Source organism: Anas platyrhynchos, chromosome 1, assembly GCF_047663525.1.
Source record: "Anas platyrhynchos isolate ZD024472 breed Pekin duck chromosome 1, IASCAAS_PekinDuck_T2T, whole genome shotgun sequence".
In the NCBI taxonomy this organism is placed as follows: domain Eukaryota; kingdom Metazoa; phylum Chordata; class Aves; order Anseriformes; family Anatidae; genus Anas; species Anas platyrhynchos.
The window spans coordinates 50,580,356-50,599,772 of record NC_092587.1 but is presented as its reverse complement, the minus strand read 5'-3'; the positions used below and the strand labels follow the sequence as shown (position 1 = coordinate 50,599,772).

Here is a 19,417-nt window from a genome sequence, read left to right as displayed (position 1 = left end):
GTCATGGTCATCTGGAGAGGTCCCAGATGACTGGAGACTTGCTAATGTGACACCCATCTATAAGAAGGGTCATAAGGAGGGCCTGGGGAACTACAAACCTGTCAGCTTGACCTTGGTGCCAGGAAAGGTGATGGAACAGGTCATCTTGAATGCAATCATGCAGCATATGCAGGACAAACAGAGGATCAGGCCCAGTCACCATGGGTTCATGAAAGACAAGTCCTGCCCGACCAACCTCATCTCCTTCTATGTCTGGCTGACCCACCTGGTGAATGAGGGAAAGGCTGTTGACGTAGTGTACCTAGACTTCAGCATGGTCTTTGACACAGTCTCCCATAGTGTTCTCTTGGAGAAGCTGGCAGTCTGTGTCTTGGACCAGTACAGTCCTTGCTGAGGTAAAAACTGGCTGGATGGCTGAGCCCAGAGAGTAGTGTTGAACATAGTGAAATCACAAGTGGTCTTCCCCAGGGGTCGGTGTTGGGGCCCGTCCTCTTTAATATCTCTTTTGATGATTTTGATGAGGGAATGGTGTGCACCCTCAGTAAGTCTGCAGACAACACCAAGTTGGAAGGAAGTGTTGATCTGCCAGAAGATAGGAAGGCGATGCAGAGGGACCAGTGGTCAATGGGCCAATGGGATGAGGTTCAGCATGGCTAAGTGGAGGGTCCTGCACTTTGGCCATGAAAACCCTATGTAGAGCTACAGGCTTGGGGAAGAGAGACTCAAAAGCTGTGCAGAGGAAAAAGATCTGGGGGTGCTGATTGGTGCTCCCCTGAATATGAATGAGCAGTGTTCCCAGGTGGCCAAGAGGCCAACAGCATCCTGGCATGTATCAGGAATAGTGTAGCCAGCAGGACCAGGGAGGTGATTGTCTCCTTGTATTCTGCTCTGGTGAGGTCACACCTCGAATACTGTGTTCAGCTTTGGGCATCTCATTATAAGAAAGACATTAAGGCCCTAGAGTGTGTCTGAGAAGGGCTATGGAGCTGGTGAAGGGCCGAAAACACAAGTGCTGTGAGGAATGGCTGAGGAAACTGGGGTTGTTTAGTCTGGTGGAGATTCAGGGGAGATGTTATTGCTCTCTTCAACTACCAGAAAAGAAGTTGTGGGGAGCTGGGGATTGGTCTCTTCTTGCAGATAAATAGTGACAGGATGAGAGGGAATGGCCTCAAGTTGTGCCCAGGGAGGTTTACTCTGGAAATTAGTAGACATTTCTTCTCAGAAAGAGTAGTCAGGCATTGGAATGGGTTGTCCAGGGAAGTGGTGGAGTCACTGTCCTGGAGAGTGTTTAAGGAGAGGTTGGACCTGGTGCTTATGGTTTAGTGTGTAACATCAGTAGTAGAGTGATAGTTAGACCAGATGACCTCAGAGGTCTTTTCCAATTTTCACATTTTCTATGATTCTATGATCAAAACAGAGAGTATAGTGGGGACTAATATCACCTTTCCAAACACAGGGAAGAGTGAAAGAATTTAAGACTCAGCAAAACTAGAAATTTATGCTGAAATTTTTATTTGAGCATAACACTATATATCGTATTGACTTCATGTTCCTTATTTTTTTATTACTATTATTTTAATAAGGATGATATTTTTTCTCTTAAGTAGTACGTTATTTTTGTAGTTTATTCCAATTTTAAATTTTATTTATTGTTTCATTGTAAATAAGTAATCTCCTTTATTATTTCTTTCCTATTAACCTCAACATAACTTTGAAAGTCCTTCAAGATCACCCCAAAAGACAGTTTTGAATAATATTTTATACAACATCTCTTTCTGAAAATATATCTCTGTATATATCACTCACAAAGTTCACCTAACCTTCCTGGATTCAAAATATATACTTCCAACTTCCACTTGAGTAGCAAATTTCTCTCTTCATGTAAATATATACTCCCATTAGCCAACATTAGCATTGTTTAATTCTATTTTGTACAGTGTATTTACACCTTATTACTGGAAAAAAATAAATAGAATAAAAGTAGGCATTTTCATAAGTTTTTTGAAGAAACTTAAGTTTACCTTAAAATTACCAGTTAGAAAATGTACTTACATTTCTGAAAATATACAAGTAGGGGTGTGTGTGCAGCTGGAGACAGGTAACTTGCTTTCAAGTCATTTTATGTATTTAAGAAGAAAACTTCAGAGTTCTACTCTAGGGCAATACTGTGAAGTTCTGAAGATTCATATTTTTTTCTTGAACATATAAAACGTTTATTCTTCCAGTCTTCATTTTAAACAAATCTTGGAAGTGTTTCCTACAGTTCTTTTTTTTTTTTTTTAAGTGCTGTCAAAATAACTGAGAATAATGGTATGAAACTAAGAAAAAGTAAATATAGGATATAGGCTGAGCAACAGAACAAACGAATGGTGAGGAAATAACCAGAACTCCCAGCTGGGGAAGATAAAGCACTTTGATCTGAGCATCTGAGTAATTTAGAACTCAGAAAATCATTTCAGAGAAATATCTTGCACTGGGCAAAGAATGATGCAGATGAGTATTGGTTGCTTAAATTCTTCTCTGAAGCTGACTTCTTATGGTAGACTATCATTCTACTATCATTCAACTACATTATCAGGAGGTAGCAATAAGAAGTAAACCTTCTTATTGCTACCTCCTGATAATGTAGTTGGTATCATATAACACCACAGATTCATCTCTGCAACATTTTTACAGAGCTGCTCAGGCAGAGTTTCTAACAGGGCCACAGTCCCACCTGAAAAAAAAAAAAAAAGTGACCATTGCTCAAATTGTAAAAGGAATCTATGAATTATTTATATAGGTATATGGGTTTGGGTAAACTCTTAATATATACATCTATAATAATGAACAATTATCTTATGCAATAAATAACATATCTATTGATTATATTATATATATGCTATGTATATATAGTGGTATATATATTTAATATCACTATAATATTTAAGAATATGGCTAAAGTTAAAATTGTATTATACATCTTTCTCATTTTCATTTTTGTATAGTGATATTACATCTGCTTTGGCTATGTATTTTTGAGGATAACACACACACTCATAAATGCACACCACACAGACACACATACTTTGTCTGAACATTTTGTAAATATTCTTCTATCCATCAAAAAATGGTATAAAGACCAAAACTGAAGCTTAATAAAGAGATTAAATCTTTTCCAGAGCAGTTGGGATGTGACTACAGAAATCTGGTGTTCAGCAGTAAGAATTCTGGCAGTTTGCTGCATTGCAGGATTATTTGTTATCTCAGGAATTCTACTTCCTTCAGTGCTCACTACCACCATTTCAGTTTCCTTAATAAGAGCTCCATCTTTCCCTCTCTACCAGTAGGCAACTCTCTAGCCAGCTGAAACTGTCAACGAGATCCATGAAACTGAGAAATAAGCCATGGTATAATACAGTTGCCTTTCCAAAATGAAAGCCAAACAAAACAAAACAAAACAACAACAACAACAACAACTAAATCACTTTCAAACAGAAGAATATTTGATTGCTTGTGGTTTTGTTTTAAAATATTGAAGTATTATTTCTTTCTTCCAAGAAGCTATATCAGATTAATAACCACAGCTGTAATGCCTCATGCTAATTCATGCTAATCTTTTCCAGCATTTTTCCCTTGGATAAGTCAGTCAGGACTCCACAACATTCAATAAAATATTACCCAACTGCACAGCAGCAGAAGAAAATTTCCAGAACCTTGACAATACAAGTTTAGTCATCTGATGATCTTTACAAATTTATAATTTTGACTTGACATATCTAGAACATTGAAGAAAGAAAATATGACAGAAACAAAGAGTAATTTGCAAATGTCATTCTCCTTCACACCCAAAGAACGAAGATGGGAAAAAAAAACACATGATTGTGACTCTGAATCCTTTTGGACCCACTGACAATCAGGAATACCGAATATTCCTTCAGTTAAAATAGATCAGTAAGTCATTTCTTCAGGCATCAGTAACAGATGGGAATGGACTAAACTGTGTTCTTATTTACACACTTCTGTGAAATTTAAAATTTTGAATCAATAGATTTTTCTCATGATTCCTGTATTCTCTTGAATATGTTTTTCCACACCATTTCATGCTATGACTTCATAACAGTACTTAACACTGATGAAGAAATAGTTGCTTTAAAGAATAAATCTTGTTCACCTTAATTTTAAAGCCCTTGACTCATTTTTCTCAGAACACCTATAGAATTAGAGGATTATTAATGCAAACCTGTGGTTTAGCCACAGATTTTCATCTCATGCTGATCTCTTTCACACTACTTACTTTAATTTCATATGTATTATTCTCCAATTATTTTAGTATAACTGATTAGTCTTTATAATATGGAGACTGATATACATACAGCAACTTTCCAATATCATTTTACAATTGGATATAGTAAAGTATGACTGTGGCAAAAAATATCTATATTCATCTTTACTTTAAATTCAGCTGAATAATAACAATAATTAATGTTCTTTGTTCTGACAGATTACTAGCTTTTTCACTAAACTGTTCCTGAACATAGTGCTTTCACAAAATATTAATGGGTAATATGTACAAATGGAAATGGATTAGCAATGCCATGTGTTAGTAGAACTTCAATTCTTTTTATGAATTTTATTTCAATAACATAAAATTTCTGTAAACATTAATGTTAAAAAACTAACAATGTTTCTAATCTCATTCATCTTTTGACTCTATTTGGAAACCAAAAAGGACGCTTTTCTGTCCCTTTGAATTATTCACCGCACAATAATGCAATATTGAAGAGGGAGCAAACAATTGGAATCAGTGAGGTGTGACCATAGCTATATCTATTCAGTAATGTGGATCTTGAGTACTTTTTTTTTTTTTTTTTTTTTTTTTTTTTTTTTTTAACCAGATACACTTCCAATGCTTTAGAGCACCATCAGACTTTCTATACCCTGAAGAAATTCTTCAGAACAGTAATATATTTTGCATGGTGGCAACCTATTTCCCTGCTGAGTCTTTTGCACTAAAGCTTAGAAACGTCAAGACAAGAATAAAGGATGCATTTCAGACTAGTCACAATCTCTAAGGCTTTTTTTTCAGAGTCATTGCAGGAGAAAAATGTCTTACTGTCCTGTGGATGTTTTCACAATAAAATTATCTAAAAAACCCTAAAATAGGCAAAGAATAATGACATTTCTCTCAGAACACTTATGCCTCATTTCAAGGTGGATGATGCATTGACAATGCTGGAAAAAGCAGTGAGAAGGAAATTAAAAACAATCAGAAAACAACAACAAAACAAACAAACAAAACCCCACCACCACTGCCAACAATGAAATAAAAACAGAAAGACCAGTGAGAAGCAAAGAAAAAGGCAGTAGGGATCACTTCAAGTAGATTTCCATAACTTTTCATGTTTGTCCTTGAGATTGTGTGGGTTGCTCTGCACTTTCCAGAATTTCATATCTTATTTCTGAAAGCTGCAGATTATGAGAAGCTGCTCTGATCTCCTTCTTCTTAGGCTATTAGCTTAGATTCCGAGGCTTGTTTGACCTGTTGCTGTTGGATTTTGGAGATGGGTGCAATAGGTCAGCATTGTACAGCATGCTGCCTATGGCAGGCACCAACATGCCATCAGAATGTGTTAAGCTCCAAAGCTATTGTTTCAATATGAAACTCAATTTTCTTGAAGTGACCAGCTAAACAAAATCAAAGTTAACATACTTCTCTGGTTATTTCTCTATGAAAGATACACACACTAATTTAACTATATTTAATAAATAGGAAAAAATCAGATCTGATGAATGGAGCAACACTGAAGACTTGATTCATACACACACACCTTCCCTCTCTCTCTTTCCATCTGCAGCTACTATGTCTCTGTCCTTTTTACAGTTAGACTTCTTCTAGTCATGTCTAATGTTTGTTGCAACACCTTTTTGAAGAGGCCTTTCATACTAGATGATCCTTCCTTGCTATGTCTGTCTGTTTTTGCCTGCACTGCAGAATTTTTTCCTGTCAGAGTATACTCGTTTCTCAGAGACAGAGTAGTTTATCCCTATCTCCATGAGTCTCTGCATTGCCCACCCACATCCAGAACACATAATCTGGCATCTGCCTGGCAGCACCATCTTAAACAAAACATTCAGGAAATGGTACATATACCCTGGACTAAGAAGAAATAGATTTAACATTTCTTCTCTCACTTAGTTCACACCCTCCTTTTATCTTACTTGCTGGACCTGGTCTTATGTTGATGACTGACTGTCCTAGGTTCTGGGATAGATTTTCAATATGAAATAACATGACACTGGAAGATTCCTTGTTTACTTGTTTTCTATCCACTTTAGTAATTTATATAACTGATTTTAAAAGTCTGGGAGATGATAGTGTGATTGAGTGGATTTCCAGAGTAAAATAGTTTGAGAGATGAAGACACTGGGCTGTGTGCATCTGTGCATCATTGTTGAATGAAATGACATCAACATTTAGCTGTTTTAAAAAAGAAAAGAGTTTAATTTTTTTTTTTTCTATTGAATTTTATCACTTCACTGCAACTGAAACATAAATGAAATTATACTCAGGAATGTTTGACTTCAGAATTTTTGGAGGTTGTAAATGAAGGTGGTTGTTTATTTCAAACATCACTTTGGAATATTTTAAGATTTATTTGTTTATTTATTTTTTAATTCAGAGTATTTAAATAATATATGGGCACTTTCCCAAATATCACAGATACTTGCATGCCTCTGATTAGGACTGATTTTTGCCAACTGCTAATACACTTACTATGATATCATATTACCACACAGAAGGAAAAAAAAAAAAAAAAAGAGGAAAAAAAAAGAGGAAAAAAGGATTGTCTACAGGAAGTCAAATGTAATACTTAATTAAGACCATATGGAACATATTGTGGAAACAAATTTGGTAAAATACGGGATTTTGTCAAAGCAGAAATATTTTGTAGGCATGCATCTATTCCAACAAAGTTTTAATGAGAAAACTCTAGGTTTGCAACACATCCAGAAAGTGAAGAAGATACTGCTTTCCCAGTATCTCTGCATGTAAGCTGACTTCTACCCATGAACACATAGAATGTGACTGACACATGTATTTCAATATTTTCGTATGGATGGACTAGTTGTCTTATGCTGCACATCATAAGAAAAACAATTATTTCAGAGGAATTCAATTAGTTTTAGAAATATTTGCATTGCATCAGTATTTAGATTTCAATTATACCTAAGCACGTTCGTTTGTTTTAAGCACAAAAATATTTTTCCCACTTTAGTTTCAATATGTGTCCCCAGATAGCCTGGCACCTTCCATAATTATTCAGTTAATGACTGAAATTAAATGGATATATTTGTATGATCTGAAGTTGAAAGGCTTTTTTTTTTTTTTTTTTTTTTTAATCTTTTAAATTCAATCGTTGTTTTCAGTTTTAATTTAAGCCACATTAGAGGGTATTTTTAAATTATGCTGGAGGAAGAAGCTTATTACAAAACTGGTGCCCTCATGAAAAGCTATGTTTTTATACCTCAAGCAGCTGAACAGTTTGGAATACTTTTACTGCTTTAACTTTCCTGGAAATACTGGAGATTCTGGGTATTAAGTTCAGTTTCTGTTACATTCCATTCCTTTCACTGTAGACAAGTAATTAATTTTCTCCTTGCAGCCTACCCCATTGAAAACATCTAAAAGTATATTTAACTTTCACTTCTTGTCTAGTTGTCTTGGAAACTATCACAGGAGAGAACTGGCTCTAATTTTCAACATCTATTTTGCTATTCAGAATTCTCTAGTTTAGATAGTTTAGATATCAAGTGATTATTGAACACATAAAAGAATATAAAGTACTTACTGACAGGCCAAAACAGAGTTTATCTAAGTTTTTTTTGCAAGTTTGCTAATGAAAAGAACCTCAACTCCAAAGGAAGAAATAAAGAATCAAAAGAAAATTTGGTTATGTTAAGTTAAAGAATGAGTACAATAGTTATATAAATGGGTATGAATTGGAATGTCTGATTTTGATATTTTAGGGAGATTTAATTAGTAATGCTAATTAGTTAAATTAAATGAGATTCCCAAGATCAAAATGGGGAAGCTTCATAATCAAATTTTCATTAAAATATAAGCTTCTGAAAAGTTACAGTCTGGTGTTTCTGTTTAGCATATGTTTGTTCCAATTTAAAAAGCACAAATGTTTGCTTTTGTAAACAAAAATTAAAATATGGTCAAAATTCAAATCAACTAAACTGTTCATTCCCATGTTCTTTGATTACCAAGTAAGGTAGCACAAATTGTATAATGATGTACAATTTAGCATTTTGCTATCTATTCTAGTGTCTCTGTCTCTTGCCTGTCAGCAAATTTGGCAAGTTTACTAGCATGAAGGATAAATTAGCTACAATGTGTTTTGTTTTGTTTTCACTTAATTATGCTACAGTTAAAAGTAATTGGTGACTGATATCACTAAAATTAATCTTTTTTTTTTTTTTTTTCCTTTTTTTTTCTTTTTTTTTTTTTTTCAGAAAAGATTGCAAGAAAAAAAAACAGAACATTGTTGATCATCTTTTTAAAGGTTGGGTTACTGAAATGAGAAAAGAAAATGAAAGTTGGAGATGAAGCTGAATGACACCAGTAAATATGTCTGCATTCTCTGCCCAGGCTGAATATTTTAAATATTCTGCAAAGCAAAATAGATAAATATAGGAAAGGGTGACAGATGTATATTATGATTACTCTATGAAAAGACAGGAATAGATCTTAAATACCATTATTTTTCCTGACAGTAGAGGTTTTCAAACTTTATCACAGTGACTTAGCTCTTTTTTAATGTGATCACAGCTTCTGCTCTTTTTATAAACTACAGAATTTCACACCTCTTAAAATCCATTGTGAATTTGGGCAATGCACAGATATTCTTTTGGAGAGCATACAAAGAAATCTACAAACACCTGCAGAATCACCTTCCTGATGACTGAGGTATGGGTAATCCAGCTCATGACATGAAAGAGTAGAGCATGGAAGTGATAGCTAAGAAAGTGCTTCAGACATCTTAAGGTAGAACAAAGAACAAATGAGATCAAAAGCAGCAGTCTCATATTCCAAAAGAAACCACCCAAATGCACAGAAAATACATGCTAGTACCAAACTAGTACAGTAGAATGCAACATTTGAAATCTGTTATTTAACAAAATACATTAGGATATTCAGGATTTAAAATAATAATAATTATTAATAATAATAATAATCTGTTTAAATTTATGTTAAATACTTGAATTTTCTTATAAAAGTAAAAGACACATAATATCAACAACCATTTCCCTTTGGAGTTTTAAATCAGGACAATCTAATGTTAAACTGTTTTCACATGTATTGTTCTACATATTTACACTGCACTAACATGAGCAGATGCATAAAAAAGTGACAGTTATTGAAAAAGAGTAGGAATCAAGCACATTCCAAGTCTGGAGCATAAGTGAGTTGTGACCTGACAGTACAGATAATTAGCTTTAGGAGAACTTTATTTTTTTTTTTCTTTATAAGAGCAAGAAGTAGAAAAAAAAATTGAAAAATTGTAAACCCTCTGCTGAACAAGAAACATTTTTTTTAAGTTTCTTACATATTTTTCTATAGTTTATCTGGAAATTCACTGACCATGAAAGAAAGATACTCAGTAGCCTTACACAGTGCCATTTAATACATCAACAACACATTTTGCAGTATTCCTATCTCAGTTTTAGTACATATTGAATCTTAAAATGTTTTATTTCCATTTTATTTCCAAATTATTTCCATTTGTGTTATTATTCTTGTAAGGAAAATAATTCAAAGTTTGGCCATTTCTGGGGCACAAAGAACCATGGAATAATTAATATAGGCAATCATATTCTGCCTACTTAAACTTTCACACTGGCTTTCAGCCATTAGCTTTTTGTAACCAGGTTACTTTCAGGCTGTGGGGTGTGCCTGCTGCTTCATGAGACAAAAGGTCAACACAGTTGACAGCATAGACTTTAAGAGAGAAGACTTTAAGCTTCCAGGGGAGCTAGTTAGCTGTGTTCCCCAGAAAACTACTCTAGAGATTTTAGGGATCCGTAAGAGCTCGTTGCTTTTCAAGAACCACCTTTTAAAAGCTCAGGAGCAGGCAATCACACTGTGCTGCAAGTCAAGCAAGTGAGGTGGAAGACTGGCCTGCCTGAACAGGGAATTCCACCTGGAATGAAGGCAGAAAAAGAAAATATGTGACCTCTGGAAGCAAGGTCTGATTTCACAAGGAGAGTACAGAGCTGCAGTTTGCATCTGCAGGGAGAAAATGAGAAAAGCCAAAGTCCTAGCAGAATTGACACTGTAGTGTCAGACAACAGAATAAATAAAATAAATGCTTTTTCATTTACCTCAGTGGAAAGAGGAGGTCAAAGGAAAACATCAGACTGATTCTTGGATTGGATGGTCACCTAAAGTACAGAGGAGCAAGCGGAAGTTTTTGTTTGTTTGTTTGTTTGTTTTTTCCCTCAGATTTTAATAGTAATGACAGATCTTGGACTATCTGGACCTCAGAGTTGGAGGACCATGACTGGGGGAACAGTGACTTTCCACCTGTGGTCAACAAAAATGTAAGGGAACAGTTGCATCAGATCAAAATTAGTAAGTCCCTGGGTCCAGAACAGATACACCTCAGAGTGCTGAAGGAATTAGTGGATGCTATAGCTAGACACCTCTCAGCAATTTACCAAAGCTCATGGAAATCTGTGGAGGTCCCTGCTAACTGGAAACTAGCCAACATTATATCCATGTATGAAAAGGGCATGAGAGAAGACAAGGAAACTGTAGAACTACTAGTCTAACCTCTGTCCTTGGAAAAGTAATGGAGAAGATTGTCCTGAAGTTCTCCTTGTTGAGCTTCATAAGGTTACTATCAGGCCATTAGGCCATTTCTCCAGCCTGTGCAGGTCCCTGTGGATGATATCATGACCTTCTGGCTTATCAGATAGTCCTTGCAGTTTTGTACCATATGCAAATTTGCTGAGGGTGTCCTCTGTCCCATGATCTAGACCATTAATGAAGATGTTTACTTTTTAACCCCAGTGTGGACTTCTGGTGTACGCTGCTAATTACAGGCTTCTAATTAGACCAGAGATCACCACTCTCTGGGCCTGGCCATTCAGCCAGTTTTCAGTCCACTTCACTCTCTGCTCATCCAGCCCATACTTTATCAGCTTGTTTACAAGGACCTTATGTGAGACAGTGTTGAAAACCTTATCGAAGTCAAGGTAGACAATATCTACTGCTCTCTCCTTGTCTGTCAAGCCAGTCAGCTAATTATAGAGGGTCACAAAGTTGGTCAAACATTATATAAAAATATCTCTTAATAAATTCACCACAATTCTCTTTGAAATTATAATAATTATTTTAAGTCTCAGAAGCTAAACAAAGGTAGAATAACAAAGAGAACATACCACTCAAGTTTCAAAGATAATGAAACAAAACTGCAATATAGAAAACTGAAAAAAATATATATATATATAATTTTTTATCATTAATTACTGAAAATGAGAGAAAAGGTTTTACTGAAATCACTAAAGAAAATATGACTACAGCCTGATTCTGATGTACTTAGAGTTTTCAGATTTGTGAGTTATGTAAGTTCATCACTAACCTCAAGCCATTATATGTCAGGTATTCCAAGTATAGGATTTTCTTTTACTGTTTCCTTAATTCCCTCCCAATGATTCACCAATTGGTCTCCAATGTCCAACCACAAACATATTCTTACTGCTTGATATAAAAGTAAAATAGTTTTTGTGCACTTTCATGTTTACACTTAAAACAATTGACTTTCTTTTCCCAGATACCATTTCAGGTTTGATCAACAGGATTCCTATCTACAGCACTATAAGTTCAAAGCAGAAATTCAGTAATGGAGAAATGAAGTACAGTTGCCCTGGTAAGATTACAGACAATGGGATGGAAATGGAGAAAAGAGGGGTGCAAAACCAAAAACCTTACAGATGTACTTAATGTTTCTGTGCTACACTGTGCTATACTTTTAAAGTATGGCAGGGTATCCATCTGGTAATTAATTGTCAGATTTAACTTGTAGTGGAGAAATATACATGAATATCAGATTTCTGTTATCAGGGAAGATTTGCATATGAAGCAGCGAAAGATAGTTCTGTTTTGTTTATAGTCTATGATTTATCTGTTCAGCTTTATCACATATCATATGTATATTTTTGGAAAATGAGTCAGTCCTTGCAACTGCCTGAAATTCACTCTTTCATTCATTAATTTCAATCCTATGTACTGTATGTTATCGTAATCAATGTTTTTTCAGCGTACTTTATGTTCCCTTCATCATAATCAAATCAGTAAAGTGACAATCCAGACGACTCCTACTTAGGAGAGTGGTTTTAATTTCTCAAAACTTATGTAATTAGTAGATGTCAGTCTGTGAGGCTGCAGGTATCAGTACCTATTCTGTATGTTTAATTATTTTTGATATTGTAAGTAGTGATACTATTTTTTTTCTGTAATTTCCAAACATGTTCTCTACTTGTTTTCATTACTGTACTTAACTTTGTAACTTTTATACATAGGGAAGAAGCATGGCTGAAAATAATTTTACTGAGAACTTTTAAGAAAGCAGGAAAGCCTGTCTTCAGGTCTTAGGCCATGATCCCAGCAACTGGGCTATCTCCCCTCCATTCTTGTCACTTATATTTATTTAAAAAAAATAAATAAACCTCAAGATTTTGTCTTCAATGAATTTATTAGGTTACCTATTTCCAAATGGTGTTATAATCAATAGTTAGTGTTACTATATGTTGGTGTTTCTTTATTTTAGATTATCAAAGCAATAATACTCAAGTAACCTTTAAAGAGATGAAGTGCGCATGGTACAGCCCCCTCCCCCCACCTTCCCAGACACACACACATATACTGCCTCAGCCATTCTCTCCAGGAAAAACTAAATATTCTTTGCTTGAGACATCTTTCTAACTCTGGAAAGGTAGAAGTAACTCTTTCTACTTTGGAAAGTAAAACCTTTCCAGAGTGGAACATTTCAGTCCCTGAGACAGCTATTTCCAACGTACTTCAGCTCACCTTGTAATTTAGAGTGTTCATTTCATCTCTTCTAACCACTATTGAAACCTTTCATTAAATGTCTGAAGTTTTGAGGTCAACCATATTTTCTTTAATTTGCACAGCAACATTGCTATTAGTGGTGATCAATAAAGTCAACAACAGTAAAAAATGTTTTGGACTACTTTCTCAACTCTCTTTATTTAATATCACTTTCCATTGGAGAAGTTTTTTAAAGAGCTTTTTAAAGAGTTTTTTAAACATCTTATAGCAGACATCTGTTTCTGTTTATCTGCAAATAATGAAAACCTCCTTCAGCCACAACCAACAAAGTGTTCTAGGGATTTTGTATTTTGACCAATTAAGTCACCTCAAATGCCTTGCTTTACCTTCAGCAAGTACTTCAGGTATTCCCACCAGATATTTTGAGAGATAATTGCTATAAAGAATGTCTGCAGGAAAATTCCAAACTAGATAGGTAGCAGCTGAAGGGAGGATAAAATCAACTTTAAATGCTACTGAAAAGTTCAGCGATAAGGGCTGGAGGCAACAAAATGGAAAATTCTCTACTAACAAGCTAAATCCTTCATATGAAGAGGGGATATATAAAAGACACAAACCCGAGGCATAAGCAACTGGTTTTTTTTTGTTTGTTTGTTTGTTGTTGGTTTTTTTTTTTTTCATCTCCTTCATATGGAACTCAGAAATATTTATTTATTTATTTATTTATTTATTTATTTATTTATTTATTTATTCTGAAATAATAGTACACTTTCCATACCTTTTAGAACTAACATACCAGATTTTCTCTTAGGTTGAAACTGGTCAGTGCTGCAGTTCATCAACTTTCATGGGCAGATCTGTAATCAAATTATGTCTGATTTCACTCTATCTGAAAATGTGTTCTTAAGTCATAAAATAAGTTAGTCAAAAGCCAGTCAAATTGTATTATCATATGTTTACCACAGGCTAAAAGGGTACCCACAATCAAATGTTTTGACTTGGTTTATGTGTGATAACATGTGCATTATTCACACCGAGTTAATAAAAATAAAATATTAAAGCTCCATTTGATGGGTCTGGAAACTACTTTAGGTACCTCTACACATTAAGATTCTACAATATCAGCAGAGCCATTTGCTTCTGACACTCTTAACATGTGGCTGGAAAACTATGGAGAGGAAAAAGGGTCTGGGGGTGTTGCTTGACACTCACATGAACATGAGCCAGCAGTGCGCCTAAGTGGTCAAGGCCAACAGCATCCTGTCTTGTATCAAGAATAGTGTGGCCAGCGGGACCAGGGAAGGGATCTTCCCCGTGTACTCAGCTCTGGTGAGGCCGCACCTCGAGTACTGTATTCAGTTTTGAGCCCCTGACTACAAGAAAGACATCAAGGCCATAGCCATTTCCAGAGAAAGGCTGTGAAGCTGGAACACAAGTCTTATAAGAAACAGCTGAAGGAACTGGGGTTGTTTAGTCTGGAGAAGAGAAGGCTCAGGGGAGACCTTATTGCTCTCTCCAACTACCTGAAAGGAAGTTGTGGGGAGCTGGGGGTCAGCCGCTTCTTGCAGATAAATAGTGATAGGACAAAAGAGGATGGCCTCAAGTTGCATCAGGGAAGGTTTAGGTTGGAAATTAGTAGACATTTCTTCTCAGAAAGAGTGGTCAGGCATCGGAACGGGTTGTCCAGGGAAGTGGTGGAGTCACTGTCCTTGGGTGTGTTTAAGGACAGGTTGGATGTGGTATTTAGAGACATGGTTTAGTGTGTAGTATTGCTGGTAGGGGGACAGCTGGACTTGATAATCTCTGATAATCTCTGAGGTCTTTTCCAACCTTAATGATTCTAAGATACTATGAAGATGCAAAATCTGAAAGAAAAGAATGAAATCCAGAATCCCATATTAGAAATTTCACATTTGCATACAGTAAGTGAAAAATCAAGTGCTTTAGAATGGAATATGAAATTCTCAGGCCACAAAGAGTGGGCAAAGAAGGAATATAAGTTAGCTCTTTCAACTGGGATCACCAAAAACCCTTGCATTACTTAAATCTACATTCGTATACAGGAGTGGTAGAGATGTTTTGAGAAGTTTGTTTATTCTCAGAAACATCACGCTCAAAGTTTGTCTTTCAAAAAATAGTTCTTTATTGCTCTCTCTCAGAAATGAGACTGGCCATTCTTGCTCTTTATTTATTTATTTATTTGTTTGTTTGTTTGTTTATTTATTTATTTATTTTCCCAAGGCATTTCAACACTTGAGACTTGTGTCTCAAGGCACAGTGTGCTTAGACAGTGGGAGATGTAGAAGCTATTTTTGGGAATGTTTCTAGCACAAGAAAATATTGATACTTAGAATAGCCACAGCCTTCCCAGGTGAATGCTCCCAACACAAAAACATACAGCCTGGTGGTAAAGCTACTCCTGAAAAAGGAAGAGGTGTAGCCTTAAAATCCCTCAGTTGAAGGAAGTCATTGAATACTCCGTATACCTTATTCAGGTCCTCCAGTCCTCTACAGATACAGCAGTTTTAACAAATAAAACAATATTCTCTGGCTAATGTGGATTATCTAATTAGGCTGGGGCTTTTTACTAGTAATGTTTAAAATAATATGACTACGGCACCACAAAATCTGTGGGTAGGTAAGATACAGGCACTTCAAGGTCAGTATTTGGACAGTGAGGTGGTGCACCACAATGCTTGCCATGCCTTACATAGTTCTCTGTTCTACTTTCCACCAAACAGTGACCTATTTAAATAATGAGAGAAGAACATTAGTGTTATTCAGTATTTAAAGTGTTAATCTTAAAAGATATCACAAAGACCTTTCATTTATTTATGAGTCACCACACAGCACTGCCCACTTTATAACTGGTTTGCAAGCATCTTGTTCAAGAAACACAAGCAGCTCCTCCTGTTTTAAATGTCAGTCAAGCAATGTTAACATATGGTCTTTCATAGATAAATCTTCCAGCATTATCACGGACACTAGAAATTATTGTTATAGAGATAACTCCCCTTCAGTTTTTATACTCAATTCAAATCTCTTCCACAGCATATTCATCTGTCCCAGTTTCTGGCATTAGTTTGATTACATGAATAGCAATTATGTAGAACTGTACCAGTTTTTCAGCATGACTAATTTTCTCAAGCAGGCAGAGAGAGACAGCCACACCAACAACACACCCACCATCATTTTGCATAATGTGTACTTTATACTTGCCAATCTGTTCACATATAGGGATTTTTACTTTTTTTCATCTGTTGTAACCAAGAACTTTAAAAAGAGAACCAAGAGCTTTAAAAAGAGAACATTTAAAGAGATAACATAAAAAGTCTGACAGTAAGAAAAAGCTGGACAAAATTTAATTCAGCAAATGGTAATCCCAACTTCCATTATTTCAGAGCTATTGAAACATTAATCAGAAAGGGTGCAGACACTTTACACATTCGTGCATTTCCTGACTATATCCTTTTTAAGATATACTGAACCATGTATCATGAGTAAACTAGAGATAGCCTGGAATTTTCACAGGTAATTTTACAATATATCCCACTTGAATGCATGAATTTGTTAAGATTTTTTTGTTGGGTGAATTAACACCTGGACTTCATCAAAATCATCAGTACACATTGCCTGTCTTGTTCTTACAATTCAGCACCGAGCCATAGAAATTATATTCACCAGTTATACGCATCCTCCATTGGAGCAGAAGCTGTGCTGGAACCTGGAGAGATCCACAGAAGAGAAGTGTTGCTTTGTACAACATGCCAAGGAAGAGGTCAGCATCTAATGATTCCAGGTACTTATGATCCCTAAAGGACAGTGATTCTGTGGGACTGCAAAGAGCAGGCAGAGAGTCACAAATGGTTTCTGAAGATCACAGAACTTCTTTGAACTTTCCTCTTTAGCTCTGACTACTTTTATTTCCTCATTAATGGACAGGATCAGAGGGAACCTGGTCAGTATTATAATTAAGTGTATATGAAGTTTAGTTAAGTTTAATTTGGACAGCATTTACTCCACTTCTCATTGCTTGTCCTGGAGTACTAGGAAGATAAATTTACCCACTCATCTTATTTATCGTATTCCTGTTGTACCCTTTGCTTCACAGTCAGTAAATTAAATTACAGAAAGAAAAAATCTTTTTGAATTTATCTCAAGCTGAGAAATTTGAAATTTATTTAAAGCATTTCCTTTCTTCAGCCAGCCAGCCAGCATTGTTCATAAGAAAACAGTGAAAAAGAGTAAATTATATATTTATATGTACGTATATACTCTGCTGTTCTCTACCTCTGAAACTCTACCAGAGTTGCCGGTCTGTGATCTGGTTCCTAGAGAGGAGGGAGAAAGCTGTGCCAAATATGTAAGTGTGTGTCATTATAATTCAGACCCAAGGCAGATACACTTGCAGCAGTACACTGCTGCCACAAATCTGTGCTTCATCCAGGTGAGGTCAGGTGTCATTTATTGCCCATTCTCCACTGATGGCAGCTGAGGTTACCTTTCTGGATGTGCAGATTGCATGCGACTTGAAAAATGTAGGAGACATATTCATATTGTTTGAAAGTCAGAACTGGAAACTTACTGAAAGAGGTGACTGAGGTCTCTCTATTTAAGTGCCTATTCCCTTCTGAGCTTTTGTGCTGAACAGAGATAACCATCTGTGCTCAATTGCTACTTATGGTTTTGTAACATCAGCATCTGCTGATAAAGAAAATATGGGAGTCTGTGCCCACAATAACTGAAGCTTCATTTACCACATCAAAACTCACTTCCTAATTGTTCAGTTTTATTTTAGTTGAAGTACAGGTGTTGTCACTCTTTCTGACATCTGAAATTATTTAGAGTAAGATTCACTCATAGAATTTGGTGTTGGCTTTTTTCTTTTTTATATAATAATAATAATAATAATAATAATAATAATAATAATAATAATAAGAAGAAGAAGAAGAAGAAGAAGAAGAAGAAGAAGAAAAAGATTTTTATACATGGATAAAAAGTAAAAATAAAATGTTCTTTATGTTTCTCAAATAAATTAAAAGAAAAATGTGCTTTCTAAGGGTTTTTCTGTGTAACCAAATGCTCTCAATCTAAAATTATAGTTTTAGATTAAGGGGAAATAAAAGTGAAATCTCCTCAAAGATCATAGAACATATGTCTCTTTTGTGCCAGCTGTAAAAGATTAGCCAAGAATGTCTGCCTGTCTGCTACTGATGATTCTCAACAAATTTTCATGTTGCAGCACATGAAATATTAAATCATAAAAAATCAGTCTTACAATTAGCACAAAGCCACAGACCAGCAGCAAGCACAGTGTGTACCCATACCATTTTTATATGACATATCGATTTGATGTGGAGTGTTGTATTTCAGATTGTCAAAATCCCTGTTAGTTTTGAAGATAACAGTGTGAAAGTTGTGGATGACTTAACATAGGAAGCTGGTATATATTGTTAGTGCCTGAAGTAGGAACTTCTCTATCTCACATCAAGGGAACTTCTGTGCCACTGGAACTGCAGAGTATTTGCGTGTCTGTGGAGAGTGAGGCTGGTGGGCTTGCAAGCTGTAGCTCATATCTAGCTATGACAGACTGGAGATGGTTACATATAGAGCAATTCAGTTGTCTACTGTGCTTACAGGAGCCACAGTAACTGAAATACTACATGAAAAGACCTAAATGGGCTTCTATAAGACTTACCTGGAGCTCCACCTGGTAGGCAACCATCTGCATTTCTTCAGGGTTGACGTAGTCATCAAACTGTTTTATCCACAGTTGTGCAACATTGCCTGGCTGTCCACAAGCAGCTGTACCCCAGCAGGAAGCATACAAAAGTATCTCCAGCCTCTGCACACACAGCACAACTAATCTGAAACTGAGTAAATCTTTAACAGGTAATTGGGTTTATGTAACAAACATTCTAAAAAGAATTACAGATAGATTTTACATAAATAAGAAGCTGAGTTTCAAGAAGGAGCTGGAGTTATGACCAAAGACTGTCACTACAGCAGAGAGGCTTCATTTCTGTTTGACAAAACAAATAAAAACTAAATAAGAATTGAATTACTTTGTGCATAGACACACAGCTTGAGTAAAAAGACTAGAAACCAGTCCCTCTCTGATAAGTTAAGTGCAGGCAGTGTTCTGGGATGTCTGAGTTTTCAAGGTCAGTTGCTGGAGTTGTGAGGTAGGGACCCCTTCTGAGTGCTTCAGGAAGTACCAGGTTACTTTTGCCACAGCAAGTAAGCCTTTGTGATGGTTATATTCACTTTGGATGTGGACCTTTCCACGAAAACTGGGAGTCTAAACAGATTCATATTACAATGTTCAGCAGCCTAGAGGGTCTGAATCCTGCC

At 35.7% G+C, this 19,417-nt stretch overlaps 1 long non-coding RNA gene across 1 annotated transcript; it reads right to left on the bottom strand.

Moving 5' to 3' along the window:
- Positions 1–1,070: 1,070 nt before the first annotated feature.
- Positions 1,071–18,929, bottom strand: LOC140001430 (uncharacterized). The gene is made up of 3 exons (XR_011806648.1): positions 18,762–18,929; positions 16,745–16,899; positions 1,071–2,716 (listed from the first exon to the last, which is right to left on the bottom strand). It is a non-coding gene; the product is annotated as an uncharacterized lncRNA (long non-coding RNA).
- Positions 18,930–19,417: the final 488 nt, after the last annotated feature.